This window comes from Carassius carassius, chromosome 1 (assembly GCF_963082965.1).
Source record: "Carassius carassius chromosome 1, fCarCar2.1, whole genome shotgun sequence".
Taxonomy (NCBI): domain Eukaryota; kingdom Metazoa; phylum Chordata; class Actinopteri; order Cypriniformes; family Cyprinidae; genus Carassius; species Carassius carassius.
Window position 1 is genome coordinate 43,502,202 of NC_081755.1, and position 24,832 is coordinate 43,527,033.

The 24,832-nt window shown below is 36.2% G+C and overlaps 1 protein-coding gene across 3 annotated transcripts in view; it reads right to left on the reverse strand.

The window, feature by feature from the left end:
* Window positions 1-1,342, reverse strand: part of LOC132151841 (glucagon receptor-like) — a 60,061-nt gene extending 58,719 nt beyond the window's left edge. For 2 of the 3 annotated variants that reach the window (XM_059560266.1, XM_059560286.1), the window contains exon 1: window positions 1,053-1,341. The gene's annotated coding sequence lies outside the window, so the exon portion shown is untranslated. Of the gene's footprint in view, window positions 1-1,052 lie in introns of all 3 variants that reach the window. The other variant, XM_059560294.1, reaches the window with a different exon arrangement.
* Window positions 1,343-24,832: the final 23,490 nt, after the last annotated feature.

The window sequence follows — 24,832 nt, forward strand, 5'->3', positions numbered from 1 at the left end:
CTTCTTATGTTTTAGACAGTTCATATATAGAAAAAAAAAACATTTGTGGGAAGTCAGCATGGAGAGAAATCAACAACAACATAAACACAACTGTGAAAACTTCTGTGTTGACTGACGACCTACCGTTTCCGATTAGGTTCCGAGCAGCTAGAATAAAGCAAAGATATGCGAGTAAATGGTCAGCTTAAACCTATCGATATATTTGAACGACAAAGGGATCCCTCAGTTTTTCCAGCTCGCGCTTCACTTCTTTGTTGATTATTTCCTAAAATCAAGGAATACTGCCCAGCGTTAAAATAAAAATTAAACTATTCCATAAATCTTACAATAAGCAAATGTGTTATCATCTGTCTCAATTTATGGATACATAAAATGTCAACAACTGGCATGTCAGTGAGTCCTGTCAATTCTCGCGCCACGCGCGCGGGGAGAGAAATCAGAACTGACTCAGTTTAAACTGTGGAAATCTCTAGTCTACAAGATAATGCTTAAATGTAGGCTAGTGTTTGTAATGTAGTGTTTAAACTATGCGCTTTCCATAAACAAATAGGCCTAGCTGAAATAAAATCTCACAACTTTCATTCAGCGTAAATTTAAACACAGAACACAAAATGGAATTGCTACTATTTGCATTTGTGAGCATACATACCAAAAAAATATATATATTTTATAGCTTTTTCTGTAGCATATGTTTACATAGCGTCCTGTTTTTGTCCTCACGAACTCCTGCATTGATAAGATTGAGGTTAAGCAATCTGACAACTAGTTTTTAAGAGTTGTCTTTCGCAAGAGTAACCTGTATAAACCAAAATATTTACTCTGTTGCTTATTTTCTCTACCAAAATGTGTTTAATGTACGTCAAAATCCGTATGGATAACCTAGTATGATCCTCAGAATAAATGTCGCTTTTGCTTAACTTCCCTTTTGCTTTTAAACACAAAAAAAGATGCAACGTTGTTTAGTTTCACTATTCAAAGGGGGTGAAAAAATAAAATAAAAACTTACATTTGTCGCAAAATTACACTTAAGAAATAAATCAAAATAGTTTTACCTTTAGCTCGTTTAATTCCGCGAAAGTCCCCAATCTGCGATCCACAAGCGGGCATCTTTAGAGGAACAAAACTGAATCCCAGCGCAGAGGATTTAACACGTAATCCGATCCAGGATGGACTAATGCGAGATGAATCCTTCTGCGACTATCAATCTGCGCTTCAGATTTGGCGTGAACTGGTCTTTGGTGAGGGACACACACATAAGTTTCATTGCACGAACACAATGAAGTGCTCAAAGTGAAGCTGCAGAGCGCGTCTGCATCATCTGCCTGACGTCAACACTCAGTGACCACTACTAACTGCATTATACAATTACCTGAAGACAGCGTTAATCACAGTCAATAGAGTGAGACTAACTGAAGACTAATGCAAATTTTATGTAAAAGCAACGTCTAAACCTCTGCAACTACAGTTAAAAATTACATTACTTTTATTTATATCCATTGTAACATCCGTTTATTTTAAGATGCATAGAGAAAAATTAGGCTAGATTGTTACTTGATTATTTTACTTCGATTTCTTTGCTTCACAAATCTTGTTGGTACTGTTATAAAAAATACTCCAATCAGTATTTCTTAATATATACTTTAAAGTTAATTCATGTAAAGGAACACATGATTTGTCTATAAAAGATACTGAACATTTGCACCAATATTGCCCAAGGAAAAGATAAAGTTCACTGAACACACATTAACCCTTTGTGACAATGTGCCCCAATAATAACGATGCATGTTGTCACATTAAATGGGGTAAATCGTTGCAGTGGGACCTGCCATTAAACAGCATTTGTTTTTTCAGCAACATTAAACAATTCGGAAACAATACAGTTGAAGAAAGTGTATGAATGTAAAAGCCAACAAACAAACCCTTTTTTGGCTAACAATAACTGTTACTGTAAATATTACACTGTATTAAATTCAAACATGTATGTAACCACCTGACATTTATGAAAATACCCTTATACTAAGAACTCAATGTTTGTAAATGATACAGCTTATTTAAACGTCAATGTGGGTTTATCCAACAGCTTTATCAGACATACAGTACTAAGATACTAGAGATTGTTTTATTTTTTAGAAGAGAAAACACACTTGTGTAATTAGACTTTTGACTCAAATTTTATATTACTGAGATATAATCCTTATTCTGTAACACTAAAGCTTTAATGAAACTGATTGGTCTCCATTTTAAATGTGTATGATTGATACATACAAATAAACTCTCCATTTAGGGACCTAAAGAAAACGCAGATAGTGCTGTAACTCAGTCGCCATTTATACAATGTGATGGCACATACATAATCCTAGAATGTCTTCAGCATGTAAACATCATGTTCTTCAACCTAAAGATTAGAAAATGCACCATCACACCATCACAAAGTCATCATGCCACAAGCACGCCTTGAATGAGATCCACTGCTGTGCTGCGTCTGTAGAAATCTGCTCCCCTCTGCTGTGTGATTTATTTTTGTGTGTGAAGGATTGCTGGGAGGTCCATCATTACACTCAACGCCTCACTCATAGGAACTGCAATGTATACGCTTAATCACAATGAAATGTTGAAATACCATTAGCAATATTGTTTCTTCAAAGTTTGTTCAAGAAGCACAACAGGACACTGAAGCTATACAGTGTTTTTTCTGCACAAAAGCTAAATGACAGGAGCCTTTAAATTAATAGTGTGTGTGTGTGTGTGTGTGTGTGTACACTTTAGTTTGGGGTCTGTATTAAAAAATAATAATAATAATAATGTAAGAAATCAATACCTTAATTTAGCAAAGACAAAATTGTTATCATAAGTGACAATAAAGACATTCATAAAGAGGTTTCTATATCAAAATGCTGTTCAGCTTTTTATTTTTTTATAACTAAAATAACTAAATAAACATATTAAAAGACAAAACACATATTAACTAAAATCAAAATGAAAACAGAAAATAACAATAATAATAAAAAAACAATAGTAAAAACAATGATATTAAAATATTTTTCATCCTGAAAAAAGTATCACGGTAGTACAACTGTTTTCGACTGATAATGATAAGAAATGTTTCTTGAGCAGCAAATCACATATCAGATTGATTTCTGAAGGGTTATGTGACACTAAAGACTGGAGTAATGATGCTGAAAAATCAGCTTTCCATCACAGATTATTTAAACATATTCAAATAAAATCTTATTTTAAATGTTGACAATATTAATGTATTTTCAGTTATATTTCACACTTTCCTTCCTAGAAACACAAAAAGAGAATTTTTTATGAATCGTTGCAGTTAGATACTCAATTTTAACCAATGACATATAATTGGGGGGCGGAGCTATCTGTTTGTTTAACCAATGGCAGATGGAAAAAAGCTTAAAGGGTAGATGGCATACACAGTTTCACATAGTCTCATGTTAATCTTGAGTACCTATAGAGTAGTACTGCATCCTTCAGATCTCCAAAAAGTTTTTGGTTTTATCATATTTATAAAAGAAAAATACTGCTTTCCGATTCTCTCCGGAAAAAGCCGAGATCCTGGAGGCATGCCGTCACTGAAATGACGAGAACACACAAAGGCACTTGATACACTCCATTGCTGCCCTGGAAAAACAGACTGCATCCACTGCTCATGTAAAGATGGGTTCTTTGGAAAGCTGAACATGGAAAACTTTTCCTCACATCCAAAAACGCAATTATTTGGAGACATTCTTGAACAAATCTTATGCTGCTCTGCCGAAGATCTCCCGAGGAAAAGTGCGTTGATGTGCACGGTCTCGCTCTCCTCTGGTCAACGTGTGCACGGGCGCGCTTTTCCGAGAGAAATGCTCATATAAGGACTTCCACCATCGTCTACACCATTAAATCCACGATCGAAAACAAAAACTGCCGAAACTTCTTGTACCAACCCGGAAGTAAGATTTTCAGCACAGAAATTCTCTGTCATCCATCCAAATAATTTTTTTAAACTTTGGCCATATTTAGCATGAGAATCATATAAAAAATTGGCGGCTTCTATGGGTACATAGAAACTACACAACATGGAAAAAGAGCTTCGTTAAAGGGATAGTTCACCCAAAAAAATTGAAATTCTGTCATTAATTACTCACCCTCATGTCGTTCCGAATCCGTAAAACCTTAAGATATTTTTGATGAAATCTGAGAGCTCTCTGACCCTCAGACAGCAAGGGTACTGTTATGGTCAAGGTCCAGAAAGGTAGTAAGAACATTGTTAAAATGGTCCATGTAACATCAGTGGTTTATCTGTAATTTTATAAAACTACGAGAATACTTTTTATGTGCAAAGAAAACTAAAATAATAACTTCATTCAACGACTCTTCTCCTCCAGCTTACCCTAGAGCACCATTATGGAGAGCATCAGGACATATGCAAGTACTTTTCCTGTACGTAAACAACACATGCATGTGATATATTAATATATACCAAATATCTTAGTTTGTGTTCCGAAAATGAATGGAGGTCTTAAGGATTTGGAATGACATGAGGGTGAGTATTTTAATTTAGAGTTTCCATTTCTGGGTGAACTGTCCCTTCATGATTCTTCAACTGTTCTTCTTTTGCTTTCCATGGAGAACTAGCAGCACAATGGTCTGCAACGACAGAAGGATCAGTAAATAAGGACATAAGTCTTATTTCTGAGTGACGTATCCCTTTAAAGTATGTATGGTTATAGAATGAATAACTCGAGTGGTCACTTCCCTCCAACAGTTCTTCCTTTAACCCCACTGGACTGACTAACAGCCTCTTAATAACACTCCCCAGACTCCACTCAACCTTAACGCCATCCTTCAGCTTCAATCCACTCACGTGTAGAATCATGATCCCCTGCTGCACTGACACCGTGGTAATGGTCTCTGTGTGGGAGTCATCAGACCCACGGATGCATCTGTTAGTGAGTGCCACTGAAATGCCAAGCATAAATAAATACAGCTGTCATGGGTTATTGACCCCATGATGAGTGACTAGCCTACTAGGGAAGTTTTAATAATTAGCAAGCAAGCATGTTAATTTGAGAGGAGAGGCTGTGTCTCAGTTCAAGTGGTTAAATTCAAACAATGGATTTACACTTGGGTTCATCATGATTAAAGGTCTTGGTTTTGGGGAAGATTGCAGGTTTAGAGGCTGAAATACTCATATTTTTTAATATGTTCAGAGATTATGTTGAAGCATATGGTGCCACTTGAAGCATATGGTGAAATCTTTTTCCTGTTTAAAAGGGGGAAAATGCAGTAGATAATAAAGTCTTCTGTTTTTTTTGTACTACTGTATACCACTGTAAATGTTCAATTTTTTTCATAGTTTTCCTGAGTGTTTTCTTTTGTTGTCATCAGCAGTGGATTTTATAAAGCAGCAGTGTTCTCTCTCGCAGACACACACATACAGTACATTTTTCTTTCACTCATTTGATCCATGCATTTATTCACTGACCCACAAAGAGACAGATGTAAGTATGATGTTATTAAATAAAACATATGTTTGAGCTCTTGAATTGAACAAATTGAATTATGGCACACAAAACTCACTGTTTAAGCATATTTTATGCAGATTAAATGAAATTAGCACTACAATTAATTTGCTTCATTTTGTTCGTTGACATTCATGTTCTGCTAAAGCTTGACCTTCAGACCAATAACAAAAACCAAAAACATCACATGACAGCTTATCCAAACTCGTTCATCATGTCATATTTGAGCATGAAGTTTCTGATATTGCTTCACAATGGAAAGTTACCATGCAACTTATCCTAATTAATATTCATGAGCCAATGCTTTTGCATTGCTGTGACATTGGCTGGCTACACTTCTCAAGGCACAGTGACTCAAATGCACTGAAGGATAAAAAAACAAGATCAGCAAAACTTTATAAGGCATAGTTTTTCTTCCCCAGGATGACTACACGGTGATGTTCACTGCGAACTCTGTCCTAATACAAAGTTCATTGCCCCACTCTGATGATAAGCATAAGTGAGGCAAACTTCTCTTTCTGAACAACACAGGTCACTGTTTATTCATTCAGTGTTTCACAGTATAAAAAATATGAAGGCAGTTTTGATCAAACTTTAAATGGCAAGAATGGCTAGACCACCCAAAAATGTCAATTGTTCATATATAATTTATTTCCCCTAAAATTATATATATTAAGAAGCTGTCAACATTTCGGCAGCTAAAAAATTCCTAGTCAAAAGTTCAATAAGACAAATGTTTGTTTTTCCCTAGCGGTGGATCATGCCCAGTAGGGGTATGTCACAAAAGGTCAAAGTGTGTTTAATGAAATGTTCAATAGCTTTTTATAGTCAGGTACAGTCAAGTTTTCAAAAATATACACACCCCAAGAAACAGAGTGACAGCCAGCCTCCCTTGTATAATATAATTTAATTGCAAATTGGAGAGTAATCCAGTACAATGCAATCTACAAATTGCTGAATTTATACAAACACTAATAAAAACATAATACTGGCTCTAGGCAATACAAATGCTAATTGGTTAACACTAAAGTAACCTCACCATATATAATGAAAACTGTAAATGGTTTAACATTGTGTTTGTAAGTTTGTTTTTTTACAGTACCTGCACTTTGTGTATTTACAGTGTACTTTTCTAAGAAAGTACTTGGTAATATAAGACAACTATGGGTTAAGGTTAGATTCAGGGTTAGTAGCTACTTTGTACTTATTACACAGTTACTGAATTGCTATAAAAAGTACATACATATTATGCTCATGAGGACTGTAAAAAATGCTGCCAGCATCACGTTACACATAATTGCACTGCATGTTATTGTCAAATATATAGTTTTAGCAAGAAAAAACTATGAATTGCCATATAATTTACAGTGAAAAACAGTAAAAGTACATTCCCATAAGTCTCCATCTGACCCTGGAGCACAAAAACAGTCTTTTGTCGCGGGGGTATATTTGTAGCAATAGCCAAAAATAAAAATTATCCTTGTATGGGTCAAAATCATAAATTTTTCTTTTATGCCAAAATTCATTAGGATATCGAGTAAAGATCATGTTCCATGAAGATATTTTGTAAATTTTCTACCATAAATACATCAAAACTTAATTTTTGAAGCAGTAATCTGCATAATTTGGACAAGGCGATTTTCTCAGTATTTAGATTTTTTTGCACCCTCAGATTCCAGATTTTCAAACAGTTGTATCTCAGCCAAAAAATGTCCTAATTAACCATACACCAATGGAAAGCTTTTTTATTATTTATTTGATATTTTATTATTGATACTTAAGACTGGTTTTGTGGTCCAGGATCACATATTATTATATTTTATGTACTGTAAATAGCTTGGTTTCCTATTTCCGTTATCAGTAATGCACATTAGAGTGTTACTTAATGTACATAAAGCACTCTTTAGGTACGCCTTTGTACCTAAAGGGTGATTATTAGTATATCAAAGGTACCTATGGCACATATTAGTATCTTTTGTGGGGGTACCGCCCCAGTGGCAGCCTTTGTACCTTATTTTCTGAAAGTATTGATGTGAAAGATACCGTGTCATGTGTTGTTTTGTCTTTGTGTGTGTATGAACCATTCATCAGCTTTCTGTTGTTAAACACATATATTATGGTGGCTATTATTATAATTCAAGGTAAAACAAGATTTTGTTTGTTTAAGTAGATTAGAATAATAATATACTTAAATATATGGTTAGAAGTTGTAATAAATACAGGCATCAATGTGCCCTCCTGTAATACCTGAATTTCTGGCAATCACAGCTGCTGATTTTATTTACTATAAATTGAACAGGATATTATTAATTATTTTCAACAAGGCACTTGTGCTAATCAAGCAGGCAAACTATTGCTGGCAAATGAACCTATTAGTCATTATGAAAAGTCAATAATATTTCTCCCTCGTCCAATATTTTGGATAAACTCTGAACTTCAGCCAGCGTGAACAGTAGTTGAGTGGGAACTGGCTATTCCCTGAGGTGTATTTTCTGGCAGGTCCAGCTGTCCAGACTCCCATGCACACCAAAGCCAGCAGTGAACTGTGAAAAAATACTCTCAGGCCTGATAAAAAGCTACTGGAGCCATAAAAATAAACGTGACATTGACCGACTACAACTAGCAAGCCATTCTCAAGACCGAGGTGTCAGTAAATGAATGTTGTCTGTTTATTTTTGTATTTATTTTTGTATTTTCTTTGAAAAGGGCTCTGTAGAGCCAGGTAAATTATATAAATGCGATTTTCAGAGACATTGGTAATGAAGACATTATCATTGCTCGTGTCTAACTTTGTTGTACACATAAGACATGTAGTACAAAGCTCAAAAACAAAGCTGCACTATTAAAAACAAAGTGGGGTTTTCACAATGGTGCTTTAGAAGAACCATTTTGGGTTCCCCAAGTAACCTTTCAGTGAACAGTTCTTAAAAAGAAACCCAAAAACATTCTTTCATAATGTAGAACATTTTAAAGAACCTTTTCACTGTAAAGAACCTTCTGTGGAATGGAAAGATTCCATGGAAGATAAAAGTTCTTTATGGATCTAATAATGGCAAATAAGGAACTTTTATTTTTCAAATGTTGTGGGGTGGATGTAAACTGTTCCATTTTGCTTTCATATACCAGAATGTCTGCATTTCAAAAACAAAGTGTTATCGTGTCGAATGCATGAATAGCATCTGTAAAATGCATTAGAGTACTGAGGTGTGTGAGATAAGCTCATTTGAATCTGTTTAAAGGCAGGTTCATATCAGCACAGCATGAAGTAAATTGAATTTGTCGTACATACATTTACTCTTTGATTCCTGTCATCTGCAGTCTTTCTGACAGTCTCCAGGCTTATCCATAGGCAGATTTTATTTTTATTTTTTGATGTAGTTTTAAACTCCACAGTACATTGTCCTCAATTTTCCTCCACAGCAAAGAAATCAAAGCCTACCTGTGACCGTCAAGCACATCCCATTATTCCCAAGTTACACCACATCGTGTCATGTGGAGTTTTAAATTGGAAAGATGCATTGTCACGTAAAAATGATATTTTTAGTTCCGCTACTGTAACGGAAGTGTAAGCAATTCAGATTAAATACACAGAGAAGAGATCGCTGGAGGAATGAAAAATAAGTGAATTCTGTTAAGTGACTAAGTGCTGAAACTCAATGACTCTAGAGTTGTATTTATAAAGCATATACCAAGTTCCCCTGAGAAATTCACCTAACCTGTGGTGAGAAAGATAACAGGATATAATGGTCTTCATTATAACTGCAATTCTGAAAGGTGCTGACAGGGGGAGCTACTCTACAGAGCCAATGCAAGTGCCATCCAAGCAGGTCTCCAACAATCACTAAAACACTATAGATTTATTAAGAGGCAGTGTAGAGAAAAGAAATCTCTGATAGCCGAGGCACTCCATAATTAAAATGTATTTATTGCAAAAATGACATGTCCTAAATGGACAACTTTAAAATGCCCACGCGTAGCGACATGGGGCCTTCTTCAGGGCATAGTGAAGCAGATAAAAAACTGATCTTATAATGACAAAGACACACAGGTAGAAGCAAACACACAGGTGCTGACAATCAGTATTGAAGGTCTGCAGGTAATTACTAGGACACGCCTCTCACACGGTTCTCAGCACTAAAGCTATTAGTCACAATAATAAACAGAAACACAGGCGACAGATAGCATGCACATATATTCATGCATACATTGCTAGGGCACGCCTCTCACATGGTTCTCAACACTGAAGCTGTTGGTCACAATAATAAACAAAGAAGCAACAGATAGCATGCATATACATTCATGCATATATTACTAGGGCACGCCTCTCACATGATTCTCAGCAATAAAGCTGTTGTTCACAATGTAAGCAAAAACACAAGAAACAGGTAGCATGCATATATTCATGCATAGACATGCACACATTCATGCATATATATGCATACACATATACATATACAATATATATGAAAAGAGTAGTCACAGGAAAGAACAATATTACAAAATCACAGAAAAGGTCTATAATCTATCTCCTCATTAAATCCTGGATAGTCCATTGCTTTGAAACTCCATATCCAAAAGGTTTCACATTGCAATAACTGTTTTAAAATATCACCTCCACGTATAAAACCAGAAGAGGGAGAGGTCGGTCAAGTTCTTCAAAAACCACGTTGGAATCTTCGGAACCAAAAGAAGAATGCACGGTAATTAATATCTCAAAAAATATATTAACTCAAGACTCTGTGAATGTGCTATCAAAAGGATTGACTTTTTCCCCTACAAGTGAAGCTAATGCATTTAAAACTAAGGTGGACCTTTTTAGGTTCTACAGAAACCTTCATTTGAAGGTATGGTACCATCAGTCGAATAAACTCTTGAATAGCACACCTGAATTGAACTTTGATACCACTCATGATGCCAAGAGACATTTTAAGCCTAAGTCAAATTTGAGTCCTATGAGTTCTAATCACACCTTGATTGCTTTTACCAAAAAGGTTTCTCATGACGTAGACAACATGTTTGACAAAAGACAGAACAGAATAAAACACAATCTTTCAAAACGCGAAAGAGATGCACTGAATTCTCTAACAAAGAATGAGCAGATAATAATAAAGCCTGCTGACAAAGGGGGTGCAGTTGTAGTAATGGATAAATGTTCATATATTATTGAAGCACAAAGACAACTAGGAAATAATATTTATTATGAACAATTGCAGAGAAATCCAATTGTAAAAATGAAAAACAAACTGAGGGACATTTTATCCTTTGGTAGAGACCAAAAATGGATCTCAGACAATGAATTTGCTTTTCTAATGAATGAGAATCCCCAAATGCCATGTTTCTACATGTTGCCGAAGATCCATAAGAATTTAGAACAACCTGAGGGTAGACTCATTATCTCAGGCAATGGATCTTTGACTGAGCCCTGCTCCCAATTTGTGGACTTTTTTTATAAAACCTCTAGTGCGGGATCTCCCTTCTTTCATTGAAGACACTACTGATGTGCTATGTAAACTTATGAATATCACAAATGTCAAAAATTGTTATTTGGTGACTCTAGATGTAGCCTCCCTATATACCAATATTGACCACCAGGAAGGCCTATCAGCCTTACAACATTATTTGTTACATAGGTCGGAGACATCACCACCCAACCATTTTTTACTTTCTCTCACAGAATGGATTTTACACAATAATGTGTTCCTCGTCCAAGACAATTTCTTTAGACAGCTCAAGGGCACAGCGATGGGTGCATGTTTTGCTCCTAATTATGCCAATTTATTTTTAGGTCACTGGGAAGAGCAATACCATATAATCGATCTAGTAACAAATTCTGTGACAAGATAGTATTTTGGGGACACTTTATTGATGATATCCTCTTTGTTTGGTCTGGGAATGAGGAAGAACTTTTGCAGTTTCATGAGTACATCAGTACAACTAACCCTAATATAAAACTATCAATTGAACATTCAAAAACATCTATACATTTTTGGGACTTGACTATCTCCATAGATGACAATAATCTTTTGCACACAACAATATATAGGAAAAGCACAGACAGAAACACTTTATTGAGGGCTGACAGCTTCCATCTAAGGAGCCTGAAAGATAACATTCCTTTTGGACAATTTCAGCGTCTTAGACGCATCTGCAATAATGACTCTGATTTCGAAATGCAGGCTCAAGATATGACATTAAGGTTCAAGGCTAGGGGCTACTCACCAATGATAATAGAAAAAAGCAATAATAAAAGCACGCTCCACAACACGCTCTGATCTTCTAAAGAAAAAAAAGCGGAGGAAAGACATGGCTAAAAACAACTCTAGACCTGTCTATGTTACCCAATATAGTAGTAGTGCCTCTGAAATGAAACAAATAATTAAGTCCAACTGGGGGTTAATTCAAAGTGATTCTATTCTGAAAGACGTTTTTCCAGAGCCGCCTATGACTGTGTTCAAGAAGGCACCATCCATAAGGGACAAACTTGTAAGAAGTTACCTTCCAGGTTCTAGACAAAAAACATGGCTAGAAAAAGGGTTGTGGGGAACCTATAGGTGTGGATCTTGCAGTCATTGTGAGGGTGTCATTCAAAGTAAGACTTTTTGTGATCTGAGAACGCAGAGAGAATTTAAGACTAATGGTTTTATTAACTGTAACTCTGAATATGTGGTCTACCGCCTACAATGCCCATGTGGGTGTTTTTATGTGGGCAGAACTAAAAGAAAACTAAAAGAGCGGTTTTATGATCACAAATACGCAATTAGAGTCAATAACGAAGATTACCCTATGGCCAAACACTATAAAGAAATACACCATAGTGACCCTTCATCTTTGAGAATTCAGGGCATTGAAATTATTAAAAAATCTATACGTGGAGGTGATATTTTAAAACAGTTATTGCAACGTGAAACCTTTTGGATATGGAGTTTCAAAGCAATGGACTATCCAGGATTAAATGAGGAAATAGATTATAGACCTTTTCTGTGATTTTGTAATATTGTTCTTTCCTGTGACTACTCTTTTCAAATATATTGTTTATGTATATGTGTATGCATATGTATGTGTATGCATGAATATATGCATGCTACCTGTTTCTTGTGTTTTTGCTTACATTGTGACCAACAGCTTTATTGCTGAGAATCATGTGAGAGGCGTGCCCTAGTAATATATGCATGAATGTATATGCATGCTATCTGTTGCTTCTTTGTTTATTATTGTGACCAACAGCTTCAGTGTTGAGAGCCATGTGAGAGGCGTGCCCTATCAATGTATGCATGAATATATGTGCATGCTATCTGTCGCCTGTGTTTCTGTTTATTATTGTGACTAATGGCGTGTCCTAGTAATTACCTGCAGACCTTCAATACTGATTGTTAGCACCTGTGTGTTTGCATCTACCTGTGAGTCTTTGTCATTATAAGATCAGTTTTTTATCTGCTTCACTATGCCCTGAAGAAGGCCCCATGTCGCTACGCGTGGGCATTTTAAAGTTGTCCATTTAGGACATGTCATTTTTGCAATAAAGACATTTTAATTATGGAGTGCCTCGGCTATCAGAGATTTCTTTTCTCTACACTGCCTCTTAAGAAGTTCTACCTTGGACCGAAGAGCACCCAAATCAAACTTAAAAGGGATTGAGCACGCCATTCATCTTGAATCTAAACACTATAGATTTATTCTTTGTTTGGAAACGTCATCATTTTTTGTGCATTGGGCCAAAGAGTTAGAAAATGAAGTCAAGCTGTAAGTGATTTCAGACTTTTTCTTAACACACATCCTCTTCACTGCAGTGACGTCAACCAGCCTGACAGGCAGAAAACTGTCCGTTTCTGAACAGGCTTGAGTTCTTGGGACACGCATTTCAGTGATATCTATCTGGAAGTGGGGATTAGATAAGGAATAATAATAATAATTTAAAGCACCTTGGAAACAGTAAAAATATGCCTCTACAGGCATTCATTATCTTGCCTTGTTGCCTTGAGAATGCCAATAAAGAGAAAAGCACAAAAGCCAAGTGTTGGCCAGACATCAGTTTTTAATACCTCGAGGAAGCCTGAATATTTTCATCAATGCCAACTGAAAGTTAATAAAAAAAAAGGAGCCCTGGCAGAAAGGATAGTATTAAGATGAATCATCAAAGGCCAAATAATGCATTTACTAAACAAACTTTACCAGATTGTAACACATCATTTACTAATACATTTGTCTCACAGCATGTTCTCTGGAAATAATTATTATCCACACTGTAGCCTGGCCAAAGAATGTGCCTTTTATTTAAAACATTGGCGGATGAGCAGCCCAACAACAGAGCTCAACTTACACACTTAAAAGAAAGAGGAGTCCTCTCTCTCTCTCTCTCTCTCTCTCTCTCTCTCTCTCTCTCTCTCTCTCTCTCTCTCTCTCTCTATCTCTCTCTCTCCATATATATATACAGTATATATACAGTACATACCAAAAGTTTGGACACACCTTCTCATTCAAAGAGTTTTCTTTATTTTCACACTGAAGGCATCAAGGGCTATTTGACCAAGAAGGAGAGTGATGGGGTGCTGCGCCAGATGACCTGGCCTCCACAGTCACCGGACCTGAACCCAATCGAGATGGTTTAGGGGTGAGCTGGACCGCAGACAGAAGGCAAAAGGGCCAACAAGTGCTAAGCCTCTCTCGGGGAACTCCTTCAAGACTGTTGGAAGACCATTTCAGGTGACTACCTCTTGAAGCTCATCAAGAGAATGCCAAGAGTGTGCAAAGCAGTAATCAAAGCAAAAGGTGGCTACTTTGAAGAACCTAGAATATATGGGGTTAGAATTGTTGCATTATTCCAAATAAATAGATTATGATCCACAAATAAATGTAACGAGATTCACAAAAATATATCAAATTCACAAATGAATATAAAGAGTTTCACAAAAAAATTTAAAACTCACAAATAAATAAAATGAGATTTGCAAATAAAAAAAATATATTTACAAATGTGTTTAATGTCACAAACACAACTCTACCTGGTATTTATTTGTGAACCGCTGTCTGTGCATTTGTAAATCACTGCACGCATTTGTGGATCGGTTCCTGTGCATTTGTGGATTTGAAACACTTCTAGCGTCGACGTGCAGATAAATCCACAAATAAGTGGACTCCACCCACCGTTTACTCAAGCCAATCAAATAACGGCCACATTGAGCTGACCAATCGTAGCACGTTATCGCTTCAACCAATCACGTTTTGGCTTACAGCCAGGGGAACTGCGGGAATAGACACCGAACTTGAGACCAACAACAGACAGTCAGGGCATTTCTCAATACCAAGTTCGCAGAGTCTGGACTTCCGTCCTTCCGAGTTTGGACATGCCAAGTTGGACTCAGAAGAACGAACTCTCGAGGACGGGAGGACGCGAGTCCAGTCATTCTACAAATGGAACGGCAGCGTACTTGATAGCTTCACTCAGCATGCATGTTTTACTTGAATTAACTTCTTTTTTATTTTCAATATATTAAATATATTAGTATTAAAAAACTAATATTTACCTACTCTGATTATTTTCACTTTATATTTATAATGAAATTGAATATAATATTAAACGACTGTCTCTTTTTTATTTTAAAAACTATTAAACATTAATATGTGGTTCAGGTAACATTAATACTGTGATTATATTTACGTCGTTCAAAATAAATAAAATATGTGGAAACAACTGCCTCTTTTCATTAAGAACAATCTAGCAATAAACCCACTCAGCTACAATTTAAATAATACGGTTGAAAAGTGTAAATCAATTGTAAATAAGTGTAAATCAAAATGGAACAGCTTAGGATTGCCATTGCAATTGCTATTTATCAAGATGCTGAAGAGGAGGCTGCCGAACGGAGGAGACGAATCCTTCAAAGAAAAGCCAGGATGCAGCGGAGGATGGCGAAGAGACGTGCCATATTAGCATGTCTCTCTAGCATTGTACGTTTTTCTAATTATTCTTTCTTCATAAACTGCCCATATACTTATGTGGACTTAGTTAGGTATATCCAAATGAAAAGTCATAATAAAAATTTATTATAATGTATCATATAGGCACCCTATCAACAGACTACAAAGTACTATCTCACAAAAAGTTATGTAAACTATTGCAGGGATGTAATGAGACAACATTAGATTTTTCAGTATACCAAATAAACTGACAAGTACAATAGGTTTGACAGTTGATAACATTTAAATTAACTAGCTTACACTTCACACACCTTTTATTTGTCTTTGTGGTGCTCAAATAAGTTGATAGTTTATCATCTTTATATAGCTAGGTGCACATCATATTACTGCATTAACACAAACAGGACAATTTAATATCTATAATAATCATATAGGCTACAACTTTTAGACTCTGGGATGAATGTTGTGCTAGAGCTTATCAATAAATGAATGAAACCGAAATAGAGTATAAAGAAATACTTCACGAAAAGAGCAAATGTTAGAGGGAGATTTAATTATGGCAGATTTTAGTAAATTTTAGACAAAATCCTTAAAACAACTGAGTATATAGCTTATATTAAATCCAAAAATATAATAAATACAATGCAACGACAGTACATATAGTAACAACTTTTTAAAAGCAATACATATAACAAATACATAATACAACAAAAGTAAAAACATTCTTAATATATTATCTATATATTTTAACAGGAACAAAGTCCCACTCGCAGGTATTCACAGATCAATGACCAGGTACCAATCCTGGTCAAGTTTTTTTCTGGAGAGGATTTAAAGCCAGCTTTCAGGCTCTCCAGGAACAGCATCAACATGCTGGTACAGATGCTGCCCCGTCAAAAAGCCCATGGATGGAGCCGTGAAATTGAAGTACTTGTTACGGTTTATTGGCTTGCCTGTTGAGCATCCTACAGGGTCACATCAGATGACTTCAGCATGCCACTTTCAACAGTTTGTAGGACTGTTCACAATGTTGTGGAGGAGATGATGACCATCCTCCACAAAATTATTCATTTTCCAAAAGCAGAGGAAATGGATGAGGTGGGGGGTGGCTTTGCTCACCTTGCTGGCCATGAGGCATTCCGCTGTGCTGCTGGTGCCACATCAGGATTGTTCCTCCTGCAATGCCACAAAAAAGATGCTACATAAATAGAAAGATCTTCCCTTCCATCATTCTACAGGGCACCTGTGATGCTAAAGGCATATTTATAGATGTGTATATTGGCAATCCAGGCTCTGTACAGGATGCCCTTGTGCTGCGCAGATCACCAATGTACCAGGAGGCTCTGTATTCACCAGCTGGATACTATCTTTTGGGAGATGGGGGATACCCTTGCTTGCAGCATCCTATTGCAATTATGACCCCATACCGCCAGCCTGTCGCAAGTAAGAACACTTTTTTTATGTCAGACAGACAGACACACACACACGATAAACCAAATTTTTACTGTTATGAATTTGCAATACACTACACATTTTCTACACGATTTTTGATTAACAGGCCAAGTTGAAGCCCGATACAACAGGCATTATGCACAAGCACGGAACATCATCGAGCGCACTTTTGGGATGTTAAAAACTCACTGGCGTGCAATTTTCTTGCGGGCCCTAGAGATCAGGCCACTGTTCGCCCCAAAGGTGATTGGTGCCTGTTGTATCCTCCACAACATCTGTGTGATGGGAGGTGATCTCTTGGAGGAGGAGGAGGAAAGCCAAGGACAAGAAGACAGCGAGGATGGTGAGAATGCAGCAGTGGGTGAGAGGGACCTATCAGGGAACCATCTCCGAGGACGTCTGGCTGCTCAGCTTTCTTCTCCCGTGGAACTGCCTGGGTGTCTAACTGAACAGTACTACATCTAGACAGTAAACCTTTCCAGATGTTGTCATGTTCATTAAAAGAGCAACATAAACAGTTGAAATAGCTATGACATTAATTAGAAAGATAGGTATGAATAAATGTGCAAGTAGATGGGTATAGATACATTTATACGTTTTCTTAATGTTGGTATGTTCTTCTTGAGATTTAACTGCATGATTGTAAATAATTGTATACCACTATAGACATTGGATATTACATTATTTTATATTATTTGTGTTTTTGTTGTAAATATAAAGAATACACTGTTGCTATAACAATGATTTGCCAGGGTTGAAATTGAAACATTCATTTTTATTTTTTTTTTATTCAAATAATCTATATAAAATCATTTATCATTAAAAACAACATTAATTTAGAATTTATTAAGTTTTTCAAAAAGAGACATATGTCTCTGCTCTGGCTGTTGCTGCCCTCTCTCTCTCCTCTTCTCTCGCCAATGCTTCTCTCTCCCTCTCCTCTTCCCTCTCTGCCTGTTCTTTTAGAAACTAAAGAAGAGCCTGGCTGTCCCGTCGCCTCTTTCTTGACTGCTGGCTACTCCTGGCTTCCACAGAAGGGGCTGAACCTGGTGTGCTGACTGAGCCACCTGTAGTGGCAGTGGGTTTGATGCAACAACTACGGGCATAGTAACTGAGTGCTGCCCCTGGAGTGCAGCATCCATTGCAGTGTACCACTGCCAGGTGGCAGCAGTCACACTACCGGCCTCTACCCCTTTTCCTGTGGGTGGGTCCCTAAGCTCCTGAAATAAAGCAAAATGCTGTCATGTTCTCACCTCACGTTGTTCCACACTTTTAGACATTTTTTATTTTTGCTCTACACAGAGGAAGATATTCTTAAGAATTTTTGTAACCTAACAGTTTGAGGCACCAAAAAATTACACATGTCAGTGGTGCCCCAGAACTCTTAGGTTACAAATATTCTTCCTTTGTGTAAAGCAAAAAAAAAAAAAAAAGAATAAATAAATAGTGTATACAGGTGTGAAACAACTTAAAATTGTAGGTGAATGGCAGAATGTTCATTTTGGGGTGAACTATTCTTTTTACAGTCTCAGAGTAAACAATGTAAACGGAGTAAACTACATTTTACAAAATAAAATGTAAGGGCCAATGCATCTATGTTAGGTTTCAAATATGACCGGAAAGTCTTTACACACATCTTGGTAAGCCTCTTTCAGTAACAGAAAGTAGAGAAACAGGCAGATTACCTTGTATTTATCTTTTAGGTTATTCAATTTTTTCTTTGCCTGTTTGGCAGTTATGGCCAAACCAGAAGTGGAACAAAATGCCTATAGGCAAAACAAAACCATAAAGATTTACATGATTCCACTTCAATAACGTATTCATTTTTATGGATGAAGACTGTCCAAATCTAGCTCCAAACCTTCAGACATGCAGGGAATTATACAAGCACTCAAAATGAATACTCACTCCCATCAACTTTTGGAGGAATTGCACCTCCCGGTGAAAAGCCTTTCGTTGGCCGCCCGCCACTCTATCAAGGCCCGAGTTTCCTCAGCAGTCCTTTGATAAAAAATAATGCTTAATTTAAGTTGATGAAAAATAATACAATTATAAAAGAAATTGTAAAAAAAATTTAAATAAAGACAAGCAAACTATTTGGTTAAAATGACAAGAGCACTCTAAAATAAGGTTTGCATTTGATATAAGTATCGTTAGGCAAACGTTAGTTAGGAAACTTTTCCCTCAGGCAAAACAATTGCCCATTAGATATACCCAAAGCAAAATATATCAAATGTTTATCCACTACAGAATCAACACAGGCAGCCCCATATTTTACAAAATGTTACAGGGCCTAGCTACTTTTTAGGAGGACTTGCCGAGGGTTAGGCTACTTTTCAACTCGTAACGAAATAGTCTGAGCAAATTTTCAAAATTCGACGGTAGCTTTGAAGTTTAAACAACATTCTGGCATCAAAACTCTTAGAACTACGTTACATTTTGTGATAAAACAACAATAGTATTTCGAAATGTATAACTTACAGTTGTGAGTTTTCTCCTCCGCCATTGATGCTAACCTGGTTCGAGCTGAATTCTGGGTTATGGCCCGTATCAAGTCCGCACAAGTCACCTCTCCATGCATCCTCGGTAAAAGGAGCGGAGCAAGAACACATCCGGGGATTTGAACTGGACTTGGCTAGATGTGAACTTTGAAAAGGGAAACAGTACTTGGGCAGCGACTGATGACATTTCACAAGTCCACAAGTAACGTTACAGACAAGTACGCACAACATGGCCGATCAGGCAAGACGCCCCCCCCCCTGGATTTAAGCCAAAACGTGATTGGTTGAAGCGATAACGTGCTACGATTGGTCAGCTCAATGTGGCCGTTATTTGATTGGCTTGAGTAAACGGTGGGTGGAGTCCACTTATTTGTGGATTTATCTGTACGTCGACGCTAGAAGTGTTTCAAATCCACAAATGCACAGGAACCGATCCACAAATGCGTGCAGTGATTTATAAATGCACAGACAGCGGTTCACAAATAAATACCAGGTAGAGTTGTGTTTGTGACATTAAACACATTTGTAAATATATATATTTTTATTTGCAAATCTCATTTTATTTATTTGTGAGTTTTATATTTTTTTGTGAAACTCTGTACATTTATTTGTGAATTTGATATATTTTTGTGAATCTTGTTACATTTATTTGTGGATCATAATCTATTTATTTGGAATAAAGCAACAATTCTAACCCCATAAGAATATGACATATTTTCAGTTGTTTCACACTTTTTTGTTATGTATATAATTCCATATATAATTCCACATGTGTTAATTCATAGTTTTGATGCCTTCAGTGTGAATCTACAATTTTCTTAGTCATGAAAATAAAGAAAACTCTTTGAATGAGAAGGTGTGTCCAAACTTTTGGTCTGTACTGTGTGTGTGTATATATATATATATATATATATATATATATATACACACACACACACACACACACACACACACACACACATAAAGCTTTAGGACTTCAGTCCAGACATGTTATTAATAAAAGCAGTAATATTAAGGATGCAACTCTTTAAAGTGCAGAGCTCCCATGAAAACTAAATTATTTTGATTACAGAATTATCGTAAAAAAAATTATCCAAAGCCTTGCTCAGTGAGCACATCTATGAATATTTGACGGTTTTTAATGGAGCCAAACATGCAATGAAATAATGTTTTTGTTGCCATTTATATATTTATTTATTTTTCCAAATGGACGTCAAATGTTTTTATTTTCTAATTTACATGTACTGCTGTAATTAATTACATAATTACATTAAAAACTGTAATCACAGCTATTAAATTAACAAATGTAAACACAGTAATGCAAGTTTTTTTTTTTTTTTTTTTTTTTTTCAGGCCAAATGAATCCTGAACTAAGGTCATGTCAGAATAATGTGCATTCATAAATGGGCTCGGCTGGTGTGAACGAGGGTGTATCAACATGATTTCTAAATATGAGGGATAAACACTGAGTATTCTGGATGGCTTGGTTAGTAGAGGGCCATCAGGGCTTTTTGCTCTAATTATTATGTTTTCACAGCACTGAATCGAAGTGATTTCTCTGCCTCTTAGTTTCAGTGTACCCTGCGAGCCTCAACGCAACCTGTCACACAATCTGAAGGGAACAATTAGTTAATCTAAAGAGTTTCATTGTGTTGATATTCATTATTCAGACCCCCTTGCGGTCTGTAACATTAGTCAGTACAAGGAAGCATAAAGAGCTGTTTTTAGATGGATGGTTTCATTTATTAGATCAGGGTTTTTTTGGCATATATCTTTTGGGAGGAGGATGGGGTGGAAAATCCAAACTAAAATAGCTAGTTGTTTATCAAGAAAGAGAAAATTTCCATTTGTTTCCATCTATGAGATTTGAGAATAAGCACACACACACAGTTTGTGTATGCTGCGTATTTTTTAAGCTTACTGCCTGATTAACTTAGTGATCAAAAACTCTAAAGTCAACAGAAATTATCTGCTCTCATTGAAAAAGATCACGCAGTGTTTGTCACTATAAATCATTGCCAGTGTTAACTGCCATAGGAAGGCAGTGGACAGCAAGGCAGCTCACTACTGAAAAAGATACACAGACTACTTTACTCGGATCAATGCCAGACTGATTCTTCAGAGCACAGTTAATGTTCTACCACTGAGCAATAATCAGTTGCACTGAATCCTCTTACCTTTAAAATGTTTAAGTGCATCATAATTCACCCGGTGGTGTCACATCAGTGCATGCAGGTCATTTACCATTTTGCCAATTTTAGCAATTCATTTGTAAATAAATATTTTAGATAAAAAAAACGTTTTTATAAATGTTTGTTTAATAAATAAAACATACAATGCAATAAATGATAAAAATGATAAAAATAGCTTTTATAACACAGGCACTGGCACTTTACATGAACAGTGTACTACTACATACTTTACTACAGCAGTATAAAAAGAAGATAGGGTAGATTTGATATTGTAGTAACTCTCAATTATTAAAGCTAATACATCAAGTGTCAGTATAAATCACGATTTTAGCCTATCCCACCTTGTGATGGATTATCATAAATTTGACAAAAACTCATTTTAGGTGAAAGAAACTTATATTCAGCTGTGCATTCATCAAGCTGACTCATGTCACCCACGTTATTGTAAGATGAAAAATATCAGCCAATCTCTTTCTATAATTCAGGAGGAATATCGATTTTTATAAGTCTAATCAATATTTGAGTGACAACTTGATTTAGGCTAAATCCGCAACACTGTTACTTGCAAGCTTTTTACCCATGCTGACATAATATTTTTCCCTTGATTTCATTCAAAATTCATAAAAAATATATTTAAATATGAACACTCACAAGCAGCCCCATGAACTGACCCTTTGTTTAAAAACATGAATCTAATTTTAAGAGTTTCAGGCCCTACTCTGTACTCTATTTATAAAAAGTGCGAGCTGCTGATGAATTTCATGCACATCAGAACCTGTGTAAAGGCATGAGACCACCAGAGTTCCTATGAATCATTCAACGCTTATGTTAGTCACACTTCTGTGCTCCTGAACTCAGTCTAGACAGCTACCATTGTTTTACCAAACTAGACAAATCCATCACACGCACCATGGCATCAAAAAGCAATAGGGTACAATGCAGTGTGTCACTCACACCCCCATTTATTTCAGTCTTTTAACACGCTTAGCGAGACACTTAGAAATGAGGAAATGTGTCTTCTGACCCATTTTATCTTCTTCTGTTTCTTCATGCTTTCTTCTCCCTCGTCATTATAACTTTAAAATTAAATAAATATCAATACATACTAATTCTGGTCAAGAAACACCCACTCAACCAAAAATTGAAAACCGAGGTGGCTACAGATCTTCTGTGGTGTCTGGTAGCATAATGTCAACTGAAGGTCCTCCAGTTCCTGTACATGATGTAGCACAAACCTGCTTTTCCAATTCAAACCGCAAATGTTTGACTGGGTTGATATGGGTGAATCACCATGTTCCTCAAACCATTCCTTTACGATTCTGGCAGTGCAGTATGGCACATTATCCTGTTGGTAAAGGCCATCAACGTCTGGGAACACAGTTGTATTGAATTGGGTGCATTTGGTTCACAACAATGTTCAGATACCTGACAGCTTCAAAATAAATAACTGTATATAACCATGACCCCAAAAACCAAGGTACATACCGAACTGTGACTTCTGTGTACATCTCATATACATAATGCAACTTGCATTTTATGCATCGTATGTTTTCTGAAATTGTGAGTTTTCCTGAAGAAAAAAAATAATAATAATATGGCTTGGGCTTGTTAATGCAAGTGCTTATTTAGAAAATTCCAAATTCATTAACATTAGAAATTCAAACGTGTATACACATATTCTGAATGAGACGTACATCTTTCAAAATTAGTTCACATGCGTGTATAAATCTTTCACCCAATTATTACTGAATGAGATCCAGTTATTCTCACAAACATGAAAACAACAATTCTAACGTCCAACAAATGCATTCAGGTGAGAGAAGGCTAAAATTTCCCAATTCTTATCCTACTGAATGTTGCCAATGGTGACGCTGGAGTTAAAATAAACGTGCACAAACAAAGCCCTCCATGAGCTGAAGGTCACAGGCATGTTGAAGTGTTTGTCCAACAACACAGCGTTATTAATGTTTAATATTACAGGACAGATAAAGGGCCAGTTTCGTTTCGAAACCTGCAGTGGTAACAGAGGAAAAGAACTTGTGTTCTCTCTGACAGGAAGTTCTCAAACAGTGTAGTGTATAATCATTTTGAGATCCTGGGCAGGTGTTTATGTTAAGAGACAGCTGAGAGACAATGCTATCCCATCTTGGCCAGTGGTTGCGGTCTTGGCCCCGGTCCACATGCCTGGAAGTAAAAATAACACACGGCTCCAGTGCACGTCTCCTGTCATCTGTCACAACACACTAGACTGACAAGAGCCCTCTCTCACACATACTTGTATGCCCACATTCTCTGCCTTTTCCATTATGAAACAACTTATTCCCAGCCACCATACTTCACTTGTTTTTACAGCTCTACGGTAATGCACTTCATCCCTGTAAAAAATAAATGCATGTTCTGTAAGCCTCTCGCCTATGTATTTTGAAAACAAATATATATATTTTTTATTGCTATTTAATAGTTTCAGTCATCTCAGAAAAAAAGAACCAACTATTAAATAAAATGCAATGAATACTATTGATATTTTAAAAATGAATAAAAATGACACAACACAATACAATTACTAAAACTTTTAAATTAAAATGGGAAAACAAAATAGAAACACAAAATATAAATCATACTACTAACAAAACATAGAATAGTATATTAATATACTAAAATAATAATATATACATTTTAGCCACGATAAATGAAGAGAAAAACTCATCAATCATGCTTTTATACCCAATGAGAGATTTTCCTGAGTAATTCATGCTTGAAGTAGCATGGTGCACCTTCATGTTTCTTCAAGTGCACAATCAGCAGAGTTCCGCTGCTTCTGCAGGCATCATGCCTCACCAAACCGCATGCATCAAGAGCAGTCCGCACTGAATGAATGAGTCATTCACACTGGACACGGTCTTGCATGCAAAAACAGTTACATGGAGTGCAGCTCAATGAGAAATGGGGCAAGCGTCCCTAGACTTTCATTTTGAAACAGAGTATAAAAAACAGCACTCACGACTGTGCTGAAAAAGTATTATAGTGTTGCCTCTGATCAACTAAAAAGTTAAAAAGATTACTAAAATTAATCACTGTGGACTGTAGGATGATATACAACAAACAATATACTGACTTGAAGAGATTGTTCATCGATTCAGTACTATTCTGCCACAATAATGTAATCTAAAACTACAATATCTTCATTTGAAAGCTTTTCTCACAAAAAGCAATTCAATGTAAATGTTTATTAATAAGCATGCCATGGTTTACT